This window comes from Moschus berezovskii, chromosome X (genome assembly GCF_049115385.1).
Source record: "Moschus berezovskii isolate FMDL1 chromosome X, NW_MosBer_1.0, whole genome shotgun sequence".
NCBI classification, from domain to species: domain Eukaryota; kingdom Metazoa; phylum Chordata; class Mammalia; order Artiodactyla; family Moschidae; genus Moschus; species Moschus berezovskii.
In genome coordinates this window covers 67,326,607-67,339,295 of record NC_142488.1, presented here as the reverse complement: position 1 = coordinate 67,339,295, position 12,689 = coordinate 67,326,607, and the positions used below count along the sequence as shown (strand labels likewise).

The following is a 12,689-nucleotide window of genomic DNA, read 5'->3' as shown; positions in this document are numbered from 1 at the left end:
TTCTAAAGGGGATCTTTAGTCTTTCCGATTCTATTAATTTCCTCTATTTCTCTGCAGTGTTCATTTAAGAAGGGTTTCTTATCCCTCCTTGCTTTTCTCTGGAACTCTGCATTTAACTGCGTATATCTTTCCATATCTCCCTTGGTTTTTGCTTCTCTTCTTTCCTCAGCTATTTGTAAAGCCTCCTCAGACAACCACTTTGCCTTCTTGCATTTCTTTTTCTTGGGGATGGTTTTGAACACTGATACTGTATAGTGTTACAAACTTCCATCCATAGTTCTTCAGGAATTTTGTCTACCAGATCTAATCCCTTGAATCTATTTGTCACCTCTACTGTATAAGCATAAGGGTTTGATTTAGGTCATACCTGAATGGTTAAGTGGTTTTCCCTACTTTCTTCAATTTAAGCCTGAACTCTACAATAAGAAGCTTATGATCTGACCCACAGTTAGCTCCATGTCTTGTTTTTGCTGACTGTATAGAATTTCTCCATCTTCAGCTATAAAGAATATAATCAATCTCATTTCAGTATTGACCATTTGGTGATGTCTGTGTGTAGAATCGTCTCTTGTGTTGCTGGAAAAGAGTGTTTGCTATGACCAGTGTGTTCTCTTGACAAAACTCTGCTAATCTTTGCCCTGCTTCACTTTGTACTCCAAGGCCAAACTTGCCTGTTATTCCAGGTACCTCTTGACTTCCTACTTTTGCATTCCAGTCCCCTGTGATGAAAAGGATCTTTTCTGGGTGTTAGTTATAGACGGTCTTGTAGGTTTTCACAGAACCAGTCAACTTCAGCTTCTTTGGCATTAGAGGTTGGGACATAGACTTGGATTACTGTGATGATGGTTTGCCTTGGAAACAAACCGAGATCATATTGTTGTTTTGGAGATTGCATTTAAGTACTGCATTTCAGACTGTTCCACTGACTATGAGGGTACTGAATTTCTTCTAAGGGTTTGTTGTCCATACATAGTAGTAGATACAATGGTCATCTGAATTAAATTCACCCATCCTCGTTCATTTTAGTTCACGGATTCCTAAGATGTCGATGTTCACTCTTGGCATCTCCTGCTTGAAGATGTCCAATTGACCTTGATTCATGGACCTAATCTTCCAGGTTTCTATGCAATATTGTTTCTTTATAGCATCAGGTTTACTTTCATCACAAGACATATCCACAACTGAGTGTGATTTCCGTTTTGGCCCAGCCACTTCATTCTTTCTGAAGCTATTAGTAATTGCCCTCTGCTCTTCCTGTAGCATATTGGACATCTTCCAACCTCGGGAGCTTAGCTTCTGGTGTTATCATATCTTTTTGCCTTTTCATACTGTTTATGGGGTTCTCGCAGCAAGAATACTGGAGTGGGTTGCCATTTCCTTCTCTAGTAGACCCCATTTTATCAGAACTCTTCGCTATAACCCATCTATCATAGGTGGCCCTGCGGGGCATGACTCATAGCTTCAATGAGTTACACAAGCCCCTTCGCCACCACAAGGTGGTGATCCATGAAGGGATCACTTATGCACAACAGAAAGAAAAAGTAAGATTCAAAATCCCATGACTTATCATTTGCTCTGAAGTTAAGAAACAGGAATTCGCAGGTTAGTTTTATAATAAACAAAGTGGACAAACTCTAAGGCAATCTTTTTTTTTTTTTTACTGAGATATAGTTGATTTACAGTATTATGTAGGTTTCAGGTATTATAATATAGTGATTCACAAATTTTAAAGGTTATATTTCTTTATGGTTTTTATGAAATATTGGCTGTATTTCCTGAATTGTACAATATATCCTTTATAGCTTCTTTATCTCATACGCAATTGTTTGTACTCTTAATGTCATACTGGTACCTTGCCCCTCCCTTCTTCCCTCTTCTCACTGGTAACCACTAGTTTGTTCTCTATTATCTATGAGTCTGTTTCTTTTTTGTTATATCCACTAGTTTGCTGTATTTTTCAGTTTCCACATATAAGTGATACCATACAGTATTTGTCTTTCTCTGTCTGACTTATTTCACTTAGCATAATACCCTCCAAGTCCATCTATGTTGTTGCAAATGGCAGGATTTCATCATTTTTTATGGTTGGGTAATATTCCACCATATATATATGTGTGTGTGTGTGTGTGTGTGTGTGTATGCAGTTGCTTTATCCATTTATCTGTTGATGGATGCTTAGGCTGCTTCAGTATCTCAGCAATTGCAAACAATGCTATTATAAACATTGTGGTACACATATCTTTTCAAATCAGTCATTTTGGTTTTTTCAGGTATATACCCAGGAGTAAAACTGCCAGGTCATATAGTAGTTCTATTTTTAGTTTTTTGAGAAACTGCTATACTGTTCTCACAGCGGCTGTACAAATTTGTATTCCCACCAACAGTGTATGAGGGTTTCCTTTTCTTCACATCCTCATTAGGCAATCTTAATCATACTATGACACTCAAGGTCAAATATTAATTTATTCCTTTATCTATCATCATATAATGAATTTAAGGCTTTAAAACAATCTGAAGGTTACAAAGGTTTTTATGACTAAAATAAATCCTATTATTACCTAATTAGAAACAGATGAGCAAGATAAAATACCTTGCTTTAGATGGACAATACTTAATGACATATGACACCAATTTGATTGCTAATATGTAAAAAAATGGTACTTACAGTTATGATAAGCAATTATTACCAAGATACTATGGCTATAAATCTGGACTAAAAATTGATATTAAGAACTAACAGTAAAATGTTATAGTAAAATAAGAGAAAGAATTTATTGGTCAAAATGAAATTAGCTGTATATAAACAATTTAATATTAATATTACTGTTTTAATATTATTAATATACTTACCAATAATCAACACAATATACTTTCTATTTTAATACTATTATATTAATGATTAGTAGTTCAATTAGAATTCTTAGACCAAATAATTTTATCATTATCAAAAAAGTCAGACACCTTTTTTCCCTACCATATCAAGTGAAAGGATCAACAAAGGAAATTACATGTTGAACTCTTTAACAACTAAGCTCTCTAAGCTTTGGTTAGCTCAATATCAACTCTTAGTATCCTAATGACCCTAGAGATCAGCTACAAATTTATCCTAAATACACCTGACAATTTTGTTTAGCAGGCTCTCCACTGTGAAATTCTTTTTCTATTCTTCTACCTTTGTTGATAGTGTTTTAGGTCTTAACAGAAGCCCTCTTAATGCCCTTTTCTCTTGAGTGGCAGGTAGCATGCTTCAAGTAAACATTCAGGAGTTGGGAAACAATTTTCTCCACATTTCCAAGAAATATACAGTGTTCTGCAAACTCAGGTGGGATCAGGGTAAAGAAGTAATTCCAGTATTATTCCCTCCCTATCTGTTTTGGCTGTGACATCAAATCCACAAGCAGATCAGGAGCAATTACAATATCAAACAAAACACTTTAACTGTTTAGCAACAAAATTAACTAAGGTAAATAATTTCCGTAAGATGTGAAATAATCCATTTATTCCAATTAGTAAATTGTTAAAATGCTCTCCTGATTACAGGTCTGGAAAAATCTCCTGATTATAGGTCTAGAAAACGGAATGTCTACACTAGAGAACTATAAAGCAAAAATAGATTAAAAAATTTAATCCTTCAGTCATAGCTGTATAATTCTAAATATAGATGGGCAACATAGGACAAAGCACAGCTAATTGGCTTACTTTATATTAATTTCCTTCAAAGACAGAAGTATCTGTGAAAACTGATGTAATCTACCAATATCAACACATTTGAGCCCACAAAGATGATGAAATCAATTTTCTAATAGTGCTGGAACATATTTGTGAAACCAGAAACACCTTACCCTTTCACATTAATGAACACATTTGAAAAGTACTGTGACACTATTTCTGCCATACTATCTCAGCAATTAAGTAAACAAGTGATATGAAAGCCACCTGAAGACTGAGATCTATAAATGAAACACATGGTTGCTGGGATAACAGACTGAACTGAAATAGGCCAACTATCACCTGTTTCTCCCACCCTGCACCCTCATTGTGATTTATATCCTAAGAAAGATTTGTTTAAAAGCAAAACTGTAAAACCTTTAAAAGGTGAACTTCCCTTAAATAAAGATGAGTAGAAGGACTTTTGTGGAGAAGGAAATGGCAACCCACTCCAGTGTTCTTGCCTGGAGAATCCCAGGGACGGGGGAGCCTGGTGGGCTGCCGTCTATGGGGTCACACAGAGTCGGACACGACTGAAGTGACTTAGCAGCAGCAGCAGCAGCAGCAGCAGCAGCAGAAGGACTTTTGAGACAAACCCCCCAAATATCTTTCTCATTTATGCCAATGCCTGTATAATGACAGACAAATCTCTCCTCACAATTTACTTTCCCAACTGGCAAGAGAAAATTATTTTCACTCACTGGGATGTCAAAAGTCTAGATGAAAGTTTGCCATGCATTTTTAAATATGTAGATAAAAGCAGTTATACTTAGGAATTTATAAGAAAGAATATGTTGCCTTAGATCTCTCACAGAAGTAAAGCTTGTGGTATGTTGGGGTTATTTTTGCTTGCTCTTTTTGAACTCAAATTGAATGTAAACTCTCTTAAGGCCAGGGACTTTGTCCTGTTTCTTGTGTATACCCCTACCACACCTCAATACTACCTAATTCAATGCTCTGCACATATTCTCAATACAAAGTAATACTACTGTAGATGAAGAGACTGTAATTAAAACAAATATCAGATGCTGAAAAAAAAAAAAAGGCGAAACGATAGAAGAGTTGCCAGTGCTTAGGATAAACCTCAACATACACAACAAAAAGTGTCAAAGACAAAGATGCCACAGAGTACAACAAGGATGGTGAGTAGCTTTACTAGGAAGGGGGCAGAATGAACAAAATGAAATGGAAACAAAAGTGTTCTCGCAGTTTAGTGCATACTCCCAGAACGAGACAAGAAGCAAGATATATAATTTCTTTACATTATTTCATTAACGATGATCAGTCCATGTCACTTCCAATACAGGGCACAGACCTTGTACCATCAATTAATTAGATAACATGGGCTATGGACGACCAGGACACTTCCTCAGGAGGGGACAAGAAAGCGACAGGGGGTCAGGACCTAATCTCCCCTCTATCCTCTGCGGCTGCTGCTGCTAAGTCGCTTCAGTCGTGTCCAATCCTCTGCTAGGGGAGGTAAAACAAGACTGTAGCAAATACCTGACTTGTGAAGCAGAGAGAGCTTGGCAACACCCTCCTATTAAAATGATATTCTTGTCCCACTCAGTAGTACAGACAGACAGTACAGACTACCCCTTCAGTAGAAAGGGACTGATATAGAACTTACCTGTATTTTTTTCTGTCCTATGGTTAAACCTCCGGAGCTACACAGCCGGTGGCGGCAACAAATCCACACGCGTGGACTCCGATCTCACACTCCGGCAAAAGTCACAGTAGCCCCGGCGGCGATGGCGACGGCGGCGGAGCCCACCGCGGTTGCGGCGGCAGCGCCAACTCCTCCCACTGGTGCTTCTCTCGCTCCACCCCACGCCGCCAGGCCGCCGCTTTGACCCAACCCTCCCTGCCCTCGACTTCCGGGTGATGCCCCGACCGGAAGCAGCCAGCGAGGCGGAGGGACGCGTCACGTGAAAGGAGAAAAGCGCAGCGGAGAGTCAAGCGTCTCCCGCCCCCTGCTGCTCCCGCGCTGACACTCAGCCTGGGTTGGAAGTTTTCCATTTTGGTTCTGCGAGGCCTCTTCCCGTTTCGCCAAGGACAAAACAACGCTCTCCCGCCACCGAAATCCGTAGTTTCCTAATCTGAAGCCAAGAAATACTTTAGACCTCCTTATAAATCTTCTTCTGGATAGTTCAGCCTCTCACAGCATGAAATTAACGTGCTCCTGTCAGATTGTGTAGTGTAATCCCGGATGTGAATGTCAGAACTATGAATTTATCCCTCGATTGAGAAATAATCTCTGTACGCGCTCTGGTTAGGCCTTGGGAAATCACGTTTTTTGCGCAAAGTGGAATTCGCTTTGCTTCACTTCCGTGTTTCTCCAATAAAAAGGTGAACAGATGTGCCTCAAAAGGTTAAAAAAATCTATGGCTGAGGCTTGAAAGAGTGACGTTAGACTCTGAGTGAGAATACCACATGAATGTGAACTTGTAAGGCCCAGGAAGCTAAAGCTTTCTTGCAAAACAAATGCGGGGAACAAGGAGGGATCTGTTCCAGCTCAGCACCCAGCTGAGAAACGTTGTAAATGAATTCTGCCCTGCTTTTCACCTTGCCAATGCAGTCAGTCAGGCTGGGCGGCAGAGCCTTGGGTTTCGCTTTCCCGAGGAATCCGTTTGTCTTGGGCGGGCCGGAGAAAACCCAAACATTGGAGCAGAAACAGAACCAGAACACACTATTTTCTTTTGAGGAAACTAGTGAACTTACTAGTGGTCTTCCCTGGTATCTCCGCTGGTAAAGAACGTTCCTGCAACACAGGAGACCATGGTTTGATTCCTGGGTCGGGAAGATCCCCTGGAGAAGGGATAGGCTACTATCCCTTCAGTATTCTTGGGCTTCCCTGGTGGTTATGACGGTTAAGAATCCGCCTGCAATGCGGAAGACCTGGATTTGATCCCTGGGTTGGGAAAATATCCTGGAGGAGGGAATAGCAACCCACTCCAGTAGTCTTGCCTCGAGAATTCCTGTGGACAGAGGAGCCTGGAGGGATGCTATCCGTGGGGTCGCAAAAGAGTTGGACACGACCGAGCGACTGAGCACAGCACACAGCAGTGAACTTACATGATTGCTAGCATTCAAGGAAAAGCTGTTTTATTCCCTGGCAGATTGTATAGCAGTTGTCTGGAATTTATTCGTCCTGCATAGCTGAAACCTTGTACCCATTAATTAGCAACGCCTCAGTTCCCTTACCCTATGCCCCAGGTAACAACCATTCTGTTCTCTGCTTGTGAATATTTCAGGTTTCTCAGCCAAGTGGAACCATGTAGTAGTATATGTCCTTCTGTGACTGGTTTATTTCACTTAATGTTCTAAAAGTTCATCTATGTTGCCACATATTGCAGAATTTCCTTCTTTTTTAAGTCTGAATACTATTCCATTGTGTATGTATATATATATGTACATTTTCTTTAGTCATTCATCTGTTGATGGGCATTTAAGTGCTTTCCACATCCTGGCTGTTTCAAATAGTGCTGCAGTGATCATGGGAGTGCTAATATTTCTTCAATTCTTTTGGAAAAGTAATCAGAAGTGGAATCAGGGGATCATATGGTAGTTCTACTTTTAATTTTTGGAAGAACTTCCCTACTGTTTTCCTTAGCAGTTGCACCAACAATATACAAGTGTTCCACTTTCTCCACATCCTTGCAAACACATGCTGTCTTTTGGGGTTTTGTTGTTGTTGCTGTTCATAGCCATTCTAACATGTTTGATGTGATATTGTGGTTTTGATTTGCATTTACCTGATGTTGAATATATTTTCATATATTTGTTTGCCATTTGTGTATCTTTGAGAAATATTGCTTCCACCCCCCCCAAATATGGAGTTGTGGGAATTCATTATAAATTTTGGAGCATAACCCCTTATGAGATATATAGCTTGAAAATATTTTCTCCCAATCCTTAGATTGCCTTTTCACTCTGTTGTTTCCTTTGATATGCAGAAACCTTTTAGTTTGATATAGTCCAACCTGTTCATTTTTGCTTTTGTTACTTACACTTTTGGTGTCATATCCATAAAATTATTGTCAAGACCAATGTCATGCAGTTTTTCCCCTATATTTTCTTCTACAAGTGTTAATTACATTTAAGTCTTTAATTCATTTTGAGTTGATTTTTGTGTGTGCTGTGCATTCTCAATCGCTTAGTCATATTCGACTCTTTGAGACCCTGTGGACTGTAGGCCACCAGACTCCTCTGTCTATGGGATTTTCCAGGCAAGAATATTGTAGTGAGTTGCCATTTCCTACTCCAGAGGATCTTCCTGATCAAGGGATCGAACCCACGACTCCTGCACCAGCAGGCGATTCTTTACCACTGTGCCACATGGGAAGCCCCGTATGCTGTTAAGATAAAGGCCCAAGTTCATTCTTTAGTATGTGGCTATCTAGTCTCATTTGTTCAAGAGACTATCCATTCCCCATTGTGTATTTTTGTCACCCTAATTCAGTACAGTTGCAAGTTACAAAATCAACTTATAAAAATCAGTTTCATTTCTATATTTTAACAATGAATCATCTCATTTGTTGATTAACAACAAAATGTTTATGAGAGAAGGAAAAAAAAAAGAGAATGGAGACAGATATGATGTTCATTGACTGGAAGACTCAATATTGCTAATATTGCTAAGATGTCAGTTCATCTCAAATTGATATGTATATTTAATTAAATAACAAAACACAGCCAACTGGGGGCTTCCCTGGTGGCTCAGTGGAAAAGAATATGCCTGCCAATGCAGGGGACACAAGTTTGATCCCTAGTCTGGGAAGATCCACATGCTGCAGAGAAACTAAGCCTGTGTGCCACAACCTTTGAGCCTGTGTTCTAGAGCCTAGGAACCACAACTACTGAGCCCAAGCGTTGCTACTACTGAAGCCTGTGCACCTGAGAGCCCGAGCTCCGCATCAAGAAAAACCACCACAATGAAAAACCTGAGCACCACTACAGAAAAGCCAGAGCAGCAACGAAGACCCAGCATAGCCAAAAATAAAAAATAAATAAATAAAATTTAAAAACAAAAAACACAGCCAACTGTGTGAAAAATGGTACAAATGACTTGAAAAAAAACTATTTGGCAATTTTTCATATAATTAAACATACCCTACCATATCACTCAGCAATCCCATTCTTAAGTATTTATCAAATATTAATAAAAATATACATCCACAGAAAAATGTACAAAATGTTGTACAAAAAATGTTTGGTGACTTTATTTATAATAGTCAGCAACTGGAAAAAGCCCAAACGTCTATAAAAGGAAAATGGATAAATAAATGATGGTGTATTCAGACAATAAATGGAAAATTTTAAGACACATGCAATAGCATGTATGAATATCAAAAATATTGTATTGCATGAGGGAAGCCAGCAACAAAAGAGAACATGTACTGTGATTCCATTTATATGAAGTTCAAAGAAGGCAAATAAACTCTAATAATAAAAATCAGAAAAGAACAACAAACTATCTAAAGAAGGAATTAAAAATCCCATTTAAAATAGCATGAAAATATAAAACAGTTAAGTAAACTTAAGTAAGGAGTTGAAAGACCTTGTACACTGAAAACTTCAAGATACTGATGAAAGAAATTTGAAATACAAATAAACGGAAAGATATCCCCCCAAAAAGCTCAAAAATTTTTAATTCATGCTTTTAGTTTCATAATTTTTATATGTGCGTTATTTGGAGTTGGGACAGAGATCTCACTACCTTCATATCACTGTTCTAAGCCCTCAACCACTTCCCCATGTATTCATTCATTTGTCCAAGGTCTTAAAAATCTACAGAACTCCAAAGATGCAAAGAACATTAGAGTATCTATCACCCTGAGTTTAGAAAGAATTGAGACGCCTAAAATGTAGCAATACAGTACAATAAATAAGTGGAACAGAAAGCATTTCAGAATCTGTTATTTTAAAAAGCAGCCAAATTCTAGAATTTTTTAAACTGTAAATATTAAAAGTAACAGGGAGAGGCTCTATGTTGCTAATTTTGAAGCAACATGTGGTCTTTTCATACTTTCTCTCATTAAACATCAGTCATAAGATGGTGGGGGAAAATAATTACAGGATTATTTATATTTTCATCTTGAACCACTTAACCCAGTTACTATAAACAGTATCAAGTTAAACAGTGTTGCAGAACTAAGTACACAAAATGGAAATATTATTGTAAAATTGTAAAAGTGGCAAACAGTATCTGTATTTACATGTTTATAATTTTCATCCCGTTTCAAATCCCTATTAAGCCTTGACAGGCAATACTTTAATAGAGCATATACTGAGGAAACCACAATTGAAAAAGGCACATGTAGCCCAATGTTCACTACAGAATTATTTACAATGGCTAAGACATGGATGTAATCCAGATGTCCATAGACAGATGAACAGATAAAGAAGCTGTGGTATATATACGTATAATGGAGTATTACTCAGCCATAAAAAGGAACACACTTCAGTCAGTTCTAATGAGGTGGATGAACCTCAGTTCAGTTCAGTCAGTTCAGTTGTGTCCGACTCTTTGTGACCCCATGAACTGCAGCACGCCAGGCCTCTCTGTTCATCACCAATTCCCAGAGTTCATCCAAACTCATGTCCATCGAGTCGGTGATGCGATCGAGCAATCTCATCCTCTGTCGTCCCCTTCTCCTCCTGCCACCAATCCCACCCAGGATCAGGGTCTTTTCCAATGAGTCAACTCTTCACATGAGGTGGCCAAAGTATTGCAGTTTCAGCTTTAGCATCAGTCCTTCCAATGAACACCAAGGACTGCTCTCCTTTAGCATGGACTGGTTGGATCTCCTTGCAGTTCAAGGGACTCTCAAGAGTCTTCTCCAACACCACAGTTCAAAAGCACCAATTCTTTGGCGCTCGGCTTTCTTCACAGTCCAACTCTCACATCCATACATGACCACTGGAAAAACCATAGCCTTGACTAGACGGACCTGTGTTGGCAAAGTAATGTCTCTGCTTTTTAATATGCCATCTAGTTTGATCATAACTTTCCTTCAAAGGAGTAAATGTCTTTTAATTTCATGTCTGCAATCACCATATGCAGTGATTTTGGAGCCCAAAAAAATAAAGTCTGACACTGTTTCCCCATCTATTTCCCATGAAGTGATGGGACCATGATCTTAGTTTTCTGAATGTTGAGCTTTAAGCCAACTTTTTCACTCTCCTCTTTCACTTTCATCAAGAGGCTTTTGAGTTCCTCTTCACCTTCTGCCATAAGGGTGGTGTCATCTGCATATCTGAGGTTATTGATATTTCTCCTGGCAATCTTGATTGCAGCTTGTGCTTCTTCCAGCCCAGTGTTTCTCATGATGTACTCTGCATATAAATAAGCAGGGTGACAATATACAGCCTTGATGTACTCCTTTTCCTATTTGGAACCAGTCTGTTGTTCCATGTCCAGTTCTAACTGTTGCTTCCTGACCTGCATATAGGTTTCTCAAGAGGCAGGTCAGGTGGTCTGGTATTCTCATATCTTTTAGAATTTTCCAGTTTATTGTGATCCACACAGTCAAAGTCTTTGGCATAGCCAATAAAGCAGAAATACTTGTTCTGGAACTCTCTTGCTTTTTCGATGATCCAGCAGATGTTGGCAATTTGATCTCTGGTCCTAGAGCCTATTATACAGAGTGAAGTCAGTCAGAAAAACAAATATCAGATACTAATACATATATATGGCATCTAGAAAGATGGTACTGATGAACCTATTTGCAGGGCAGCAATGGAGACACAGACATAGAGAACAGACTTATGTTCTGTTCTCGACAAGATGGGAGGAGGAGAGGTTGGGACAAATGGACAGAGTAGCATGGAAACATATTCGCTACCATATGTAAAATAGCCAGCCAGTGGGAATTTGCTCTATGCCTCCGGGGGCTCAAACTGGTGCTATGTGACAACCTAGAGAAATGGGATGGTGTGGGAGGTGGGAGGGAGGTTCAAGAGGGAGGTGATATATGTATACCTATGACTGATTCATGTTGATGTATGGCAGAAATCAATTATCCTTCAGTTAAAAATAAATATTTTAAAAAACTGCCGATAGATTTAAATCTTAGGCCTACAATTAACTATTTCAAAAAGGATTACTTTTTGTCCCTCTGCACGCATGCTCAGTCACATTCCACTTTGCAACCCCATGCACTGCAGCCCACCAGGCTCCACCGTCCATGGGATTTTCCAAGTAAGAATATTGGAGTGGGTTATCATTTCCTCCTCCAGGGGGTGTTCCTGACCCAGGGATCAAACCTGCATCTCCTGTTGTCTCCTGCATTGCAGGTGGATTCTTTTTTGTTGACCACCGAGGAAGCCCTTGACCCTCTACACCCATCCACATAAAAATTCACTTCAGGACTCTACCTCTCTGGGTAGTCAATTGTAGTTGTCAATCAGTGTGCATAGCCTTAACTATTAAGATACAAATTCAGGCCCAAATTTAAAATCCTGACTCATATTACACAAAATTAAGATGGCTTTTAAGTGGGCTTCCAAGTTGGTTTGTAACTCAACATTAACAGTGTTAAGCTTTCAAAGAAACTTACTGAAAGGCAGAAACCAGAAAGCTTTATCAGAGTATCAATCTATTAGCTCTCTACTTTTTATGTAAGGTTTATTGTTATGAACTCAAATATCCTCTATATTCACTGGGCCTTTCCCTCACTTTATATTTTTTCATTTGGTGACATTTTAACTGTTAATGTTTTTGGCATTGTGCTTTGTACCATTTATTAAATAAAAATTTAAAAATAAATAAAACACTTCATACCTCTAAATGAATCCTAATATCCCTTATCAATGTGTGAGCATACCAACACCTTCAAAATTACTCTATTAAACTGAGCTTTCAAATAGAAGGGAATGTCTTTAAGTACATCAGTTTTCCTGGCATTGAGTAGGTATTAGGTGTCCCCCAAATGCTTATGAAGTGGTTATTTATATCACCAGTAATGTTAAGTCACGAG

At 38.8% G+C, this 12,689-nt stretch overlaps 1 protein-coding gene across 3 annotated transcripts in view; it reads right to left on the bottom strand.

Annotated features, from left to right (window-relative positions):
- ATP7A (ATPase copper transporting alpha) overlaps positions 1 to 5,782 on the bottom strand; it is a 142,277-nt gene extending 136,495 nt beyond the window's left edge. Inside the window, exon 1 of one of the 3 annotated variants that reach the window (XM_088833761.1) lies at positions 5,339 to 5,782. The gene's annotated coding sequence lies outside the window, so the exon portion shown is untranslated. The remainder of the gene's footprint in view (positions 1 to 5,338) is intronic. The other 2 variants (XM_055393800.2, XM_055393801.2) reach the window with 2 other exon arrangements.
- Positions 5,783 to 12,689: the final 6,907 nt, after the last annotated feature.